Source organism: Drosophila takahashii, unplaced genomic scaffold (genome assembly GCF_030179915.1).
Source record: "Drosophila takahashii strain IR98-3 E-12201 unplaced genomic scaffold, DtakHiC1v2 scaffold_185, whole genome shotgun sequence".
Taxonomy (NCBI): domain Eukaryota; kingdom Metazoa; phylum Arthropoda; class Insecta; order Diptera; family Drosophilidae; genus Drosophila; species Drosophila takahashii.
Window position 1 is genome coordinate 55,254 of NW_027221683.1, and position 12,363 is coordinate 67,616.

Consider the following 12,363-nt stretch of genomic DNA (forward strand, 5'->3'; position numbering starts at 1 on the left):
TATGGTTTGTTCAATAATTAATTGGTGGACAACCACTGACCATCCTATAGTAGTTTTTGGCCACGACGTCTAAATATCGAAATTATTTAATTCCGTTTGCCACCCATACGATAGATATTAACTATCTATAATAATAATGTGTACGCATAAAATATTATATGTATATATATAGACCAACAGACAAGCACTTCACCCTATAGTAGTTTTTGGCCACGACGTCTATATATCGGGCATATTTAATTCTCTTTGCCACCCAACCAAAGATATTCACTTTTTTATATAAAGTATTATTTGATCATATTAATATAACCAATTATTTCTGCCATATTCATATAATTTCTTTATGAATTATTTTTTGGTCATATCCATATAATCTATATGCCGTATCCATATAATGAATACGGCATATCCATACAACTAGCCATATTTGTATGTCAATGTATATTTTATTATACATTTTTTTTCTTTATACATATAATATGGTATTTCCATATCGCTATAATTGAATTATATGTATAAGATATCATTTATATATAGCATTGCCAAAATAATATGATAAACATAAATTTTGAACAATACGGCCGGTCGGCGAGCACTGCCTCCCTATATATGTTTTTGGCCACGACGTCTAAATATTGGGTATTTTTCGTACTGCGGCCCCGGTGTATGTAAATTGGGCATATTTCGTACTGATGCCAACATATCTATATGACTCATTATTTTCTTCCATATCAATATAACTTCTTTTATTTCCATATTCAAGTAATTTCTTTATTTGCCATATCAATATAAAATATTTTTTGGTCATATTTATATAATCTATATGCCGTATCCATATAATGAATACGGCATATCCATACAACTAGCCATATTTGTATGTCAATGTATATTTTATTATACATTTTTTTTCTTTATACATATAATATGGTATTTCCATATCGCTATAATTGAATTATATGTATAAGATATCATTTATATATAGCATTGCCAAAATAATATGATAAACATAAATTTTGAACAATACGGCCGGTCGGCGAGCACTGCCTCCCTATATATGTTTTTGGCCACGACGTCTAAATATTGGGTATTTTTCGTACTGCGGCCCCGGTGTATGTAAATTGGGCATATTTCGTACTGATGCCAACATATCTATATGACTCATTATTTTCTTCCATATCAATATAACTTCTTTTATTTCCATATTCAAGTAATTTCTTTATTTGCCATATCAATATAAAATATTTTTTGGTCATATTTATATAATCTATATGCCGTATCCATATAATGAATACGGCATATCCATACAACTAGCCATATTTGTATGTCAATGTATATTTTATTATACATTTTTTTTCTTTATACATATAATATGGTATTTCCATATCGCTATAATTGAATTATATGTATAAGATATCATTTATATATAGCATTGCCAAAATAATATGATAAACATAAATTTTGAACAATACGGCCGGTCGGCGAGCACTGCCTCCCTATATATGTTTTTGGCCACGACGTCTAAATATTGGGTATTTTTCGTACTGCGGCCCCGGTGTATGTAAATTGGGCATATTTCGTACTGATGCCAACATATCTATATGACTCATTATTTTCTTCCATATCAATATAACTTCTTTTATTTCCATATTCAAGTAATTTCTTTATTTGCCATATCAATATAAAATATTTTTTGGTCATATTTATATAATCTATATGCCGTATCCATATAATGAATACGGCATATCCATACAACTAGCCATATTTGTATGTCAATGTATATTTTATTATACATTTTTTTTCTTTATACATATAATATGGTATTTCCATATCGCTATAATTGAATTATATGTATAAGATATCATTTATATATAGCATTGCCAAAATAATATGATAAACATAAATTTTGAACAATACGGCCGGTCGGCGAGCACTGCCTCCCTATATATGTTTTTGGCCACGACGTCTAAATATTGGGTATTTTTCGTACTGCGGCCCCGGTGTATGTAAATTGGGCATATTTCGTACTGATGCCAACATATCTATATGACTCATTATTTTCTTCCATATCAATATAACTTCTTTTATTTCCATATTCAAGTAATTTCTTTATTTGCCATATCAATATAAAATATTTTTTGGTCATATTTATATAATCTATATGCCGTATCCATATAATGAATACGGCATATCCATACAACTAGCCATATTTGTATGTCAATGTATATTTTATTATACATTTTTTTTCTTTATACATATAATATGGTATTTCCATATCGCTATAATTGAATTATATGTATAAGATATCATTTATATATAGCATTGCCAAAATAATATGAAAAACATAAATTTTGAACAATACAACCGGTCGGCGAGCACTGCCTCCCTATATATGTTTTTGGCCACGACGTCTAAATATTGGGTATTTATCGTACTGCGGCTCCGGTGTATGTAAATTGGGCATATTTCGTACTGATGCCACCATATCCATATAACTTATTTTTTGTTCTATATCTATATAATTAATTTTTTTCCATACCTATAACTATTAAACTAATTTTTTTCCATATCCATACTTGAACTTATTATTTTTCCATATCCATATAACTCGTTTTTTCCATATCCACACTAGAATTTAGTATTTATCCCATATCCATATAAATCATTATTTACCATATCAATATAAATAATATTTTTCCATATTCATACTAGAACTTATTATTTCTTTAATATTCATATAACTCAATATTTTTTCATATCCATACTAGAACTTATTCTTTTTCCCATATCCATACTAGAACTTATAAATTTTCCCATATTCATATAACTAATTTTTTTCATATCCATACTAGAACATTATATTTTTGCCATATCTATATAACTCATTTTATTCCATATCCATACTAGAACTTATTATTTCTTTAATATCCATATAACTTAATATTTTTCCATATCCATACCAGAACTTTTTATTTTTCCCATATCCATAGAACTAATTTTTTTCATATCCATACTAGAACCTAATTTTCTTCCTATATCCATATAACTTATTATTTACTATTACAATATAATTAATTTTTTCCATATCCATACTAGAGCTTATTATCTCTTCAATATCCATAAAACTCAATATTTTTTCATATCCATACTAGAACTGATTATTTTTCCCATATCCATACTAGAACTCAGTATTCTTCCCATATCCATACTACAACTTAGTATTTTTCCCATATGCATATAACTCATTATTTAGCATATCAATATAACTAATTTTTTTCCATATCCATACTAGAACTTATTATTTCTTTAATATCCATATAACTCAATATTTTTTTATATCCATACTAGAACTTATTATTTTTCCCATATCCATACTAGAACTTATAAATTTTCCCATATTCATATAACTAATTTTTTTCATATCCATACTAGAACATTAAATTTTTTGCCATATCTATATAACTCATTTTATTCCATATCCATACTAGAACTTATTATTTCTTTAATATCCATATAACTCAATATTTTTTCATATCCATACTAGAACTTATCATTTTTCCCATATTCATATAACTCATTTTTCCATATCCATACTAGAACTCTGTATTCTTTTCCATATCCATATAACTCATTTTTTTTTCATATCCATACTAGAACTTATTATTTTTCCCATATCCACATAACTCATTTTTTTCATATCCATACTAGAACTTGTTATTTTTCCCATATCCATATAACTCATTTTTTTTCATATCCATACTAGAACTTAATATTATTTTCATATCCATATAACTCATGTTTGGACTTGGAATATTTTTATACACGTCACTAATAGGATGACGATTCAGTTGGCTACCTTAAGAGGTACATATACTTGCATATGTCTCTTACTTGTATGTTCGGACTTAGAATATTTTTATACACGTCACTAATAGGATGACGATTCAGTTGGCTACCTTAAGAGGTACATATACTTGCATATGTCTCTTACTTGTATGTTCGGACTTAGAATATTTTTATACACGTCACTAATAGGATGACGATTCAGTTGGCTACCTTAAGAGGTACATATACTTGCATATGTCTCTTATTTGCATGTTCGGACTTAGAATATTTTTATACGCGTCACTAATAGGATGACGATTCAGTTGGCTACCTTAAGAGGTACATATACTTGCATATGTCTCTTACTTGTATGTTCGGACTTAGAATATTTTTATACACGTCACTAATAGGATGACGATTCAGTTGGCTACCTTAAGAGGTACATATACTTGCATATGTCTCTTACTTGTATGTTCGGACTTAGAATATTTTTATACACGTCACTAATAGGATGACGATTCAGTTGGCTACCTTAAGAGGTACATATACTTGCATATGTCTCTTACTTGTATGTTCGGACTTAGAATATTTGTATACACGTCACTAATAGGATGACGATTCAGTTGGCTACCTTAAGAAGTACATATACTTGCATATGTCTCTTATTTGCATGTTCGGACTTAGAATATTTTTATACGCGTCACTAATAGGATGACGATACATATGGCTACCATTGTTAAATATATTTAAATAAAATTTATTTAAATATAATTATTATTTTATATATATATATTTTATATATATATATATTCTGACTTAAAAAAGCCAAACAAAATAAACACAATTAAATTTATGTTTATTATCGAATCATCAAGCAAAGGATAAGCTTCAGTGGATCGCAGTATGGCAGCTGCTCAACCACTTACAACACCTTGCCTGTTACAAAAGTCGTTTACAATTGATTCTAGGCTTTGTCATTGTATTAAATAATGCTTTTATATGTAACTAGCGCGGCATCAGGTGATCGAAGATCCTCCCAATTTACTATGTTACAAATTACATTGGCATCACATCCATTGTCGTTTATAAAGTAAATTATAAACTTTAAATGGTTTAGAAGCCATACAATGCAAATTGCCCCTTATTTATCATTGCAGTCCAGCACGGATACGACCTTAGAGGCGTTCAGGCATAATCCAACGGACGTAGCGTCATACCACTGTTCGCTCGAACAAGTATTGTGCCATTGGTCCGTACCTGCGGTTCCTCTCGTACTACGCAGGAATGCTGTCGCAACAACGTTTTGTCATTAGTAGGGTAAAACTAACCTGTCTCACGACGGTCTAAACCCAGCTCACGTTCCCTTGCATGGGTGAACAATCCAACGCTTGGTGAATTTTGCTTCACAATGATAGGAAGAGCCGACATCGAAGGATCAAAAAGCGACGTCGCTATGAACGCTTGGCCGCCACAAGCCAGTTATCCCTATGGTAACTTTTCTGACACCTCTTGTTAAAAACTCTTTAAACCAAAAGGATCGATAGGCCGAGCTTTTGCTGTCCCTGTGTGTACTGAACACCGAGATCAAGTCAGCATTTGCCCTTTTGCTCTATGTGTGGTTTCTGTCCGCACTGAGCTGGCCTTGGGACACCTCCGTTATTATTTGAGAGATGTACCGCCCCAGTCAAACTCCCTACCTGGCAATGTCCTTGAATTGGATCATACCTGAGTAATTGGAGTTATACCAAATTTTCAAATCAAAAATACATAAATGCACCGTTTTATTAAAGAATTTGTTTGCGATTATATAACAAACTCGTGATACTTTGATCAAGAAGCTTGCATCAAAACCCAATACCATAAGATATAATAAATATATCCGTATAATGGCTAGGAAATGATACACGTTCCATTTAATCAAGTAAGTAAGGAAACAATAAGAGTAGTGGTATTTCATTGACGATACCAAACCGAAGTCTAATATCTCCCACTTATTCTACACCTCTTATGTCTCCTTACACTGCCAGATTAGAGTCAAGCTCAAAAGGGTCTTCTTTCCCCGCTAATTATTCCAAGCCCGTTCCCTTGGCTGTGGTTTCGCTAGATAGTAGATAGGGACAGTAGGAATCTCGTTAATCCATTCATGCGCGTCACTAATTAGATGACGAGGCATTTGGCTACCTTAAGAGAGTCATAGTTACTCCCGCCGTTGACCCGCGCTTACTTGAATTTCTTCACTTTGACATTCAGAGCACTGGGCAGAAATCACATTGTGTCAACACCCGCTAGGGCCATCACAATGCTTTGTTTTAATTAGACAGTCGGATTCCCCAAGTCCGTGCCAGTTCTGAATTGATTGTTAATTGATAATCGTTATAATTAATAAGAACTAATTGGTTTGACCCAATTAGTATTCTTAAAAATTTTAGCAAGAAAGTTCCACAATTGGCTACGTAACTAACTATCCGGGGAACAAGTAACTAACATAAATGCTAGAAACTCTATTTACCCAGAACGAGCACATAAACCATGTTATTGTTTCCCAATCAAGCCCGACTATCTCAATCTTCAGAGCCAATCCTTATCCCGAAGTTACGGATCTAATTTGCCGACTTCCCTTACCTACATTATTCTATCGACTAGAGACTCTTCACCTTGGAGACCAGCTGCGGATATTGGTACGGCCTGTTGAGAAGTTTGCGTGTCCCCACCATAAATTTTCAAGGTCCGAGGAGAAAATATCGACACAACAGTATATGTCATGCTCTTCTAGCCCATCTACCATATCTCTCTGCGAAAGACTTCCATGGTAGTACGGCTATAAAACAGAAAAGAAAACTCTTCCGATATCTCTCGACGGCTTCTTTATGGTCGTTCCTGTTGCCAGGATGAGCACGAGGCCCATATTTAATAACAAACGGATACTCAACAGGTTACGGAATTGGAACCGTATTCCCTTTCGTTCAAAATTATTCAAGTATATTATATTAGCTTGATTTGTATATATTGCGTTTTTGGTTTTACTTGAAAATTTTCGGCTTTCGCCTTGAACTTAGGACCGACTAACTCGTGATCAACCACTGTTCACACGAAACCCTTCTCCACTTCAGTCCTCCAAGGTCTCATTCGATTATTTGCTACTACCACCAAGATCTGTACCAATGGCAGCTCCATGCAGGCTTACGCCAAACACTTCTACGCATACCATTGTACCTTCCTACTCACTAAAGTTTCAAAATTTATATCACAAGTAATATAAATCATCTACTTTAGCGGTAATGTATAGGTATACAACTTAAGCGCCATCCATTTTAAGGGCTAGTTGCTTCGGCAGGTGAGTTGTTACACACTCCTTAGCGGATTTCGACTTCCATGATCACCGTCCTGCTGTTTTAAGCAACCAACGCCTTTCATGGTATCTGCATGAGTTGTTAATTTGGGCACCGTAACATTACGTTTGGTTCATCCCACAGCGCCAGTTCTGCTTACCAAAAGTGGCCCACTGGGCACATTATATCATAACCTTAAACTTCATATCAAGAAAGTTAAGGTTCTTACCCATTTAAAGTTTGAGAATAGGTTAAGATCGTTTCGACCCTAAGGCCTCTAATCATTCGCTTTACCAGATAAGATTATTTTATATAATATTAAAATGCACCAGCTATCCTGAGGGAAACTTCGGAAGGAACCAGCTACTAGATGGTTCGATTGGTCTTTCGCCCCTATACTCAATTCTGACAATCGATTTGCACGTCAGAACTGTTTCGGTCTTCCATCAGGGTTTCCCCTGACTTCAACCTGATCAAGTATAGTTCACCATCTTTCGGGTCACAGCATATATGCTCAAGGTACGTTCCAGTTAGAGGCATAAATAATATAAATATCATTATACATAACTATATAGAACGCCCCGGGATTGTGTTAATTAGCTATAAATAGTTAAAAAACTAATCCCATTATTAGTCAAGTTAATTACGCTATTAGGTTTATATCCCAATAACTTGCACATATGTTAGACTCCTTGGTCCGTGTTTCAAGACGGGTCCCGAAGGTATCCTGAATCTTTCGCATTGTTAATCCTACAAGTGCATATAATAAACACAAAAATCAATGATAATCATGCCATTATATAATTCCGAAAAATTAACGCACTGTATTCATATAAATCTATCAGCACTTTATCAAATTAATAACATTTATTCTGTGTTAAAATGCAAGCAATTTAATTTGAATAAACTATAAGTTATATTTTATGATAAATTTGGTATGCTAATAGATTACAATGTCCTTATATGGAAAAAATGCACACTATTATCATAATATTGTTTAAATATTACAATTTTAATGATGAATTTTCCATAACGGATATTCAGGTTCATCGGGCTTAACCTCTAAGCAGTTTCACGTACTGTTTAACTCTCTATTCAGAGTTCTTTTCAACTTTCCCTCACGGTACTTGTTTACTATCGGTCTCATGGTTATATTTAGTTTTAGATGGAGTTTACCACCCACTTAGTGCTGCACTATCAAGCAACACGACTCTTTGGAAACATCATCTAGTAATCATTAACGTTATACGGGCCTGGCACCCTCTATGGGTAAATGGCCTCATTTAAGAAGGACTTAAATCGTTAATTTCTCATACTAGAATATTGACGCTCCATACACTGCATCTCACATTTGCCATATAGACAAAGTGACTTAGTGCTGAACTGATTTCTTTTCGCTCGCCGCTACTAAGAAAATCCTTGTTAGTTTCTTTTCCTCCCCTAATTAATATGCTTAAATTCAGGGGGTAGTCCCATATGAGTTGAGGTTGTATATAACTTTTATTTGCAATTAATTCTTTATATATAATGATAAAACATTTTATTAAATTCGTTTAAAGCTGACGTATATATATATTAATGGCATTTATTTGTAACGAATTAACGAAGAATAATAATATTGTCAACGTTTTTCATATTTCAAATCATTAATAAGAGACAATTCTAGATAATATTTTATGCTAGACATTTCTCAGTATTATTTGATTGAAAAAGAAAATATTCCTCTTCGTTTTTCTCAAAGTTTAATTACTATTGTGAGATAATGTTTTTCATATATTTGTTAATATTATGAATAAAATAATTAAATTATTTTTATCCAATAATATACCATATGCTTATAAAATTTTATTATAAAATTTGTATAAACAACTTAATTAGCATAGTCTTACAACCCTCAACCATATGTAGTCCAAGCAGCACTATAAAATTAATTAAAGTACATAACAGCATGGACTGCGATATGCGTTCAAAATGTCGATGTTCATGTGTCCTGCAGTTCACACGATGACGCACAGTTTGCTGCGTTCTTCATCGACCCATGAGCCGAGTGATCCACCGCTTAGAGTTTTATAATATTGGTTTTAAATTTGGTCAAATATGTTTTTATTGAAAGAAATTAAAAATACACCATTTTACTGGCATATATCAATTCCTTCAATAAATGTATTTATATACCTAAAATAAATGCTGCGAAATGTCTTAGTTTTATATAAACAATATATATCAAAGTATTATTTGTAATGGCATTTGTTTGTTAATATATATTGATAATTTTATATAAAACATTAACCTGAAACCAGGTACAACATTGTATATTTTAGGTTGTTGCATTATCCAATGTATGATCATCATCAAATTAGTTGGCCAATACATCTCGCAACGCGTGTATATTATGGTCCATATACACACAAAAGTTTATAATAAATATATAAAATATATTTTATTATATTAATAATTCGATTTGCTTGTTCGAATTTTATGTTTGTTTCTATTTAATTTATTTGTAATAATATTATATTATTACAATATTTCGATTTGCTTGTTCGAAATTTATTTGATCTTTTACTTTTAAGATCATATTTTTGGTATAATTATTATTATAATTATTATGTATATATATATATATATTGGTAATTTGTATTAAATTTGTATTAACAAATTTTTTTATTAACGGTAAGGATATTATACAATAATGATCCTTCCGCAGGTTCACCTACGGAAACCTTGTTACGACTTTTACTTCCTCTAAATAATCAAGTTCGGTCAACTTTTGCGAAACAACCGTAACACACAAGGCGTCACAGTGATCACGTCCGGAGACCTCACTAAATAATTCAATCGGTAGTAGCGACGGGCGGTGTGTACAAAGGGCAGGGACGTAATCAATGCGAGTTAATGACTCACACTTACTGGGAATTCCAAGTTCATGTGAACAGTTTCAGTTCACAATCCCAAGCATGAAAGTGGTTCAGCGGTTTACCCGGACCTCTCGGTCTAGGAAATACACGTTGATACTTTCATTGTAGCGCGCGTGCAGCCCAGGACATCTAAGGGCATCACAGACCTGTTATTGCTCAATCTCATTATTGCTAGACGCAATTTGTCCATTTAAGAAGCTAGTGTCCTTATAATGGGACAAACCAACAGGTACGGCTCCACTTATATAAACACATTCAAACACAATAAACATTTTACTGCCACCATGAATGAAGGCTATATAAGCTTCAACACCATAATCCTGAAGATATCTATTTAATATATTTGAGTCTCGTTCGTTATCGGAATTAACCAGACAAATCACTCCACGAACTAAGAACGGCCATGCACCACCACCCATAGATTCGAGAAAGAGCTATCAATCTGTCTTACACACTTATGTTCGGACCTGGTAAGTTTTCCCGTGTTGAGTCAAATTAAGCCGCAGGCTCCACTCCTGGTGGTGCCCTTCCGTCAATTCCTTTAAGTTTCAGCTTTGCAACCATACTTCCCCCGGAGCCCAAAAGCTTTGGTTTCCCGGGAAGCGACTGAGAGAGCCATAAAAGTAGCTACACCCAATTGCTAGCTGGCATCGTTTATGGTTAGAACTAGGGCGGTATCTGATCGCCTTCGAACCTCTAACTTTCGTTCTTGATTAATGAAAACATCTTTGGCAAATGCTTTCGCTTAAGTTAGTCTTACGACGGTCCAAGAATTTCACCTCTCGCGTCGTAATACTAATGCCCCCAAACTGCTTCTATTAATCATTACCTCTTGATCTGAAAACCAATGAAAGCAGAACAGAGGTCTTATTTCATTATCCCATGCACAGAATATTCAGGCATTTGAAGCCTGCTTTAAGCACTCTAATTTGTTCAAAGTAATTGTACCGGCCCACAATAACACTCGTTTAAGAGCACTAATGCAGGTTTTTAAATAGGAGGAACATATGAAAAAATACAAGTATTTAAACACATATAAGAACTCCACCGGTAATACGCTTACATACATAAAGGTATAGTACTAACCACAATTGTAAGTTGTACTACCCGTATGAAGCACAAGTTCAACTACGAACGTTTTAACCGCAACAACTTTAATATACGCTATTGGAGCTGGAATTACCGCGGCTGCTGGCACCAGACTTGCCCTCCAATTGGTCCTTGTTAAAGGATTTAAAGTGTACTCATTCCAATTACAGGGCCTCGGATATGAGTCCTGTATTGTTATTTTTCGTCACTACCTCCCCGAGCTGGGAGTGGGTAATTTACGCGCCTGCTGCCTTCCTTAGATGTGGTAGCCGTTTCTCAGGCTCCCTCTCCGGAATCGAACCCTGATTCCCCGTTACCCGTTGCAACCATGGTAGTCCTAGATACTACCATCAAAAGTTGATAGGGCAGACATTTGAAAGATCTGTCGTCGGTACAAGACCATACGATCTGCATGTTATCTAGAGTTCAACCAATATAACGATCTTGCGATCGCTTGGTTTTAGCCTAATAAAAGCACATGTCCCATAAGGTTCATGTTTTAATTGCATGTATTAGCTCTAGAATTACCACAGTTATCCAAGTAACTGTTAACGATCTAAGGAACCATAACTGATATAATGAGCCTTTTGCGGTTTCACTTTTAATTCGTGTGTACTTAGACATGCATGGCTTAATCTTTGAGACAAGCATATAACTACTGGCAGGATCAACCAGAATAATGTTTTCGTTCATATTTCATTCATATTTTTTGAATAGAAATTAGTAATATAAATATAATAGATTTTATTTCCATTTTATATGTTCGGTTTTTCTTAAATATTGATTTTAATTCAATATTTTTTTTTTGCTTTGTGAAATAATTCTATTTTAATTCGAATACGGCCATTTTTATATGGCATTCGTATACGTTCTTTAATTTTTACTTGTTTCGCCACTAATATAACAAGTTTATAATTGATGTTAAAGAAAAAGTACAACTTTTTTATAACACAATTTTCAATATATATTGTTCTTTCTATAAGTTTTTATTATATTATATATACATATTTCATTCTAAAATATCATTTTTGTTCAACATACATAATTATTGTATCCACACATGTACAATTTTTGTTTAACCAATATAAATATTGAGTTAAATCATTTGCATTTTGATGATAAATTTAAAATTTATCTTTTCCATATAACTCTCTGGTAATATATGATATAAAACCGAGCGCATATGAAATTATTTTGATCACTAA

General features: G+C 33.1%; 3 non-coding genes across 3 annotated transcripts; all 3 read right to left on the reverse strand.

Annotated features, from left to right (window-relative positions):
• Window positions 1-4,684: 4,684 nt before the first annotated feature.
• LOC138914387 (large subunit ribosomal RNA) lies at window positions 4,685-8,641 on the reverse strand. Its single transcript, XR_011420243.1, has one exon. It is a non-coding gene; the product is annotated as a large subunit ribosomal RNA (ribosomal RNA).
• A 398-nt stretch (window positions 8,642-9,039) lies between these two features.
• LOC138914393 (5.8S ribosomal RNA) lies at window positions 9,040-9,218 on the reverse strand. Its single transcript, XR_011420247.1, has one exon. It is a non-coding gene; the product is annotated as a 5.8S ribosomal RNA (ribosomal RNA).
• Window positions 9,219-9,841: 623 nt separating this feature from the next.
• On the reverse strand, window positions 9,842-11,836 carry LOC138914384 (small subunit ribosomal RNA). The gene has a single exon (XR_011420240.1). It is a non-coding gene; the product is annotated as a small subunit ribosomal RNA (ribosomal RNA).
• Window positions 11,837-12,363: the final 527 nt, after the last annotated feature.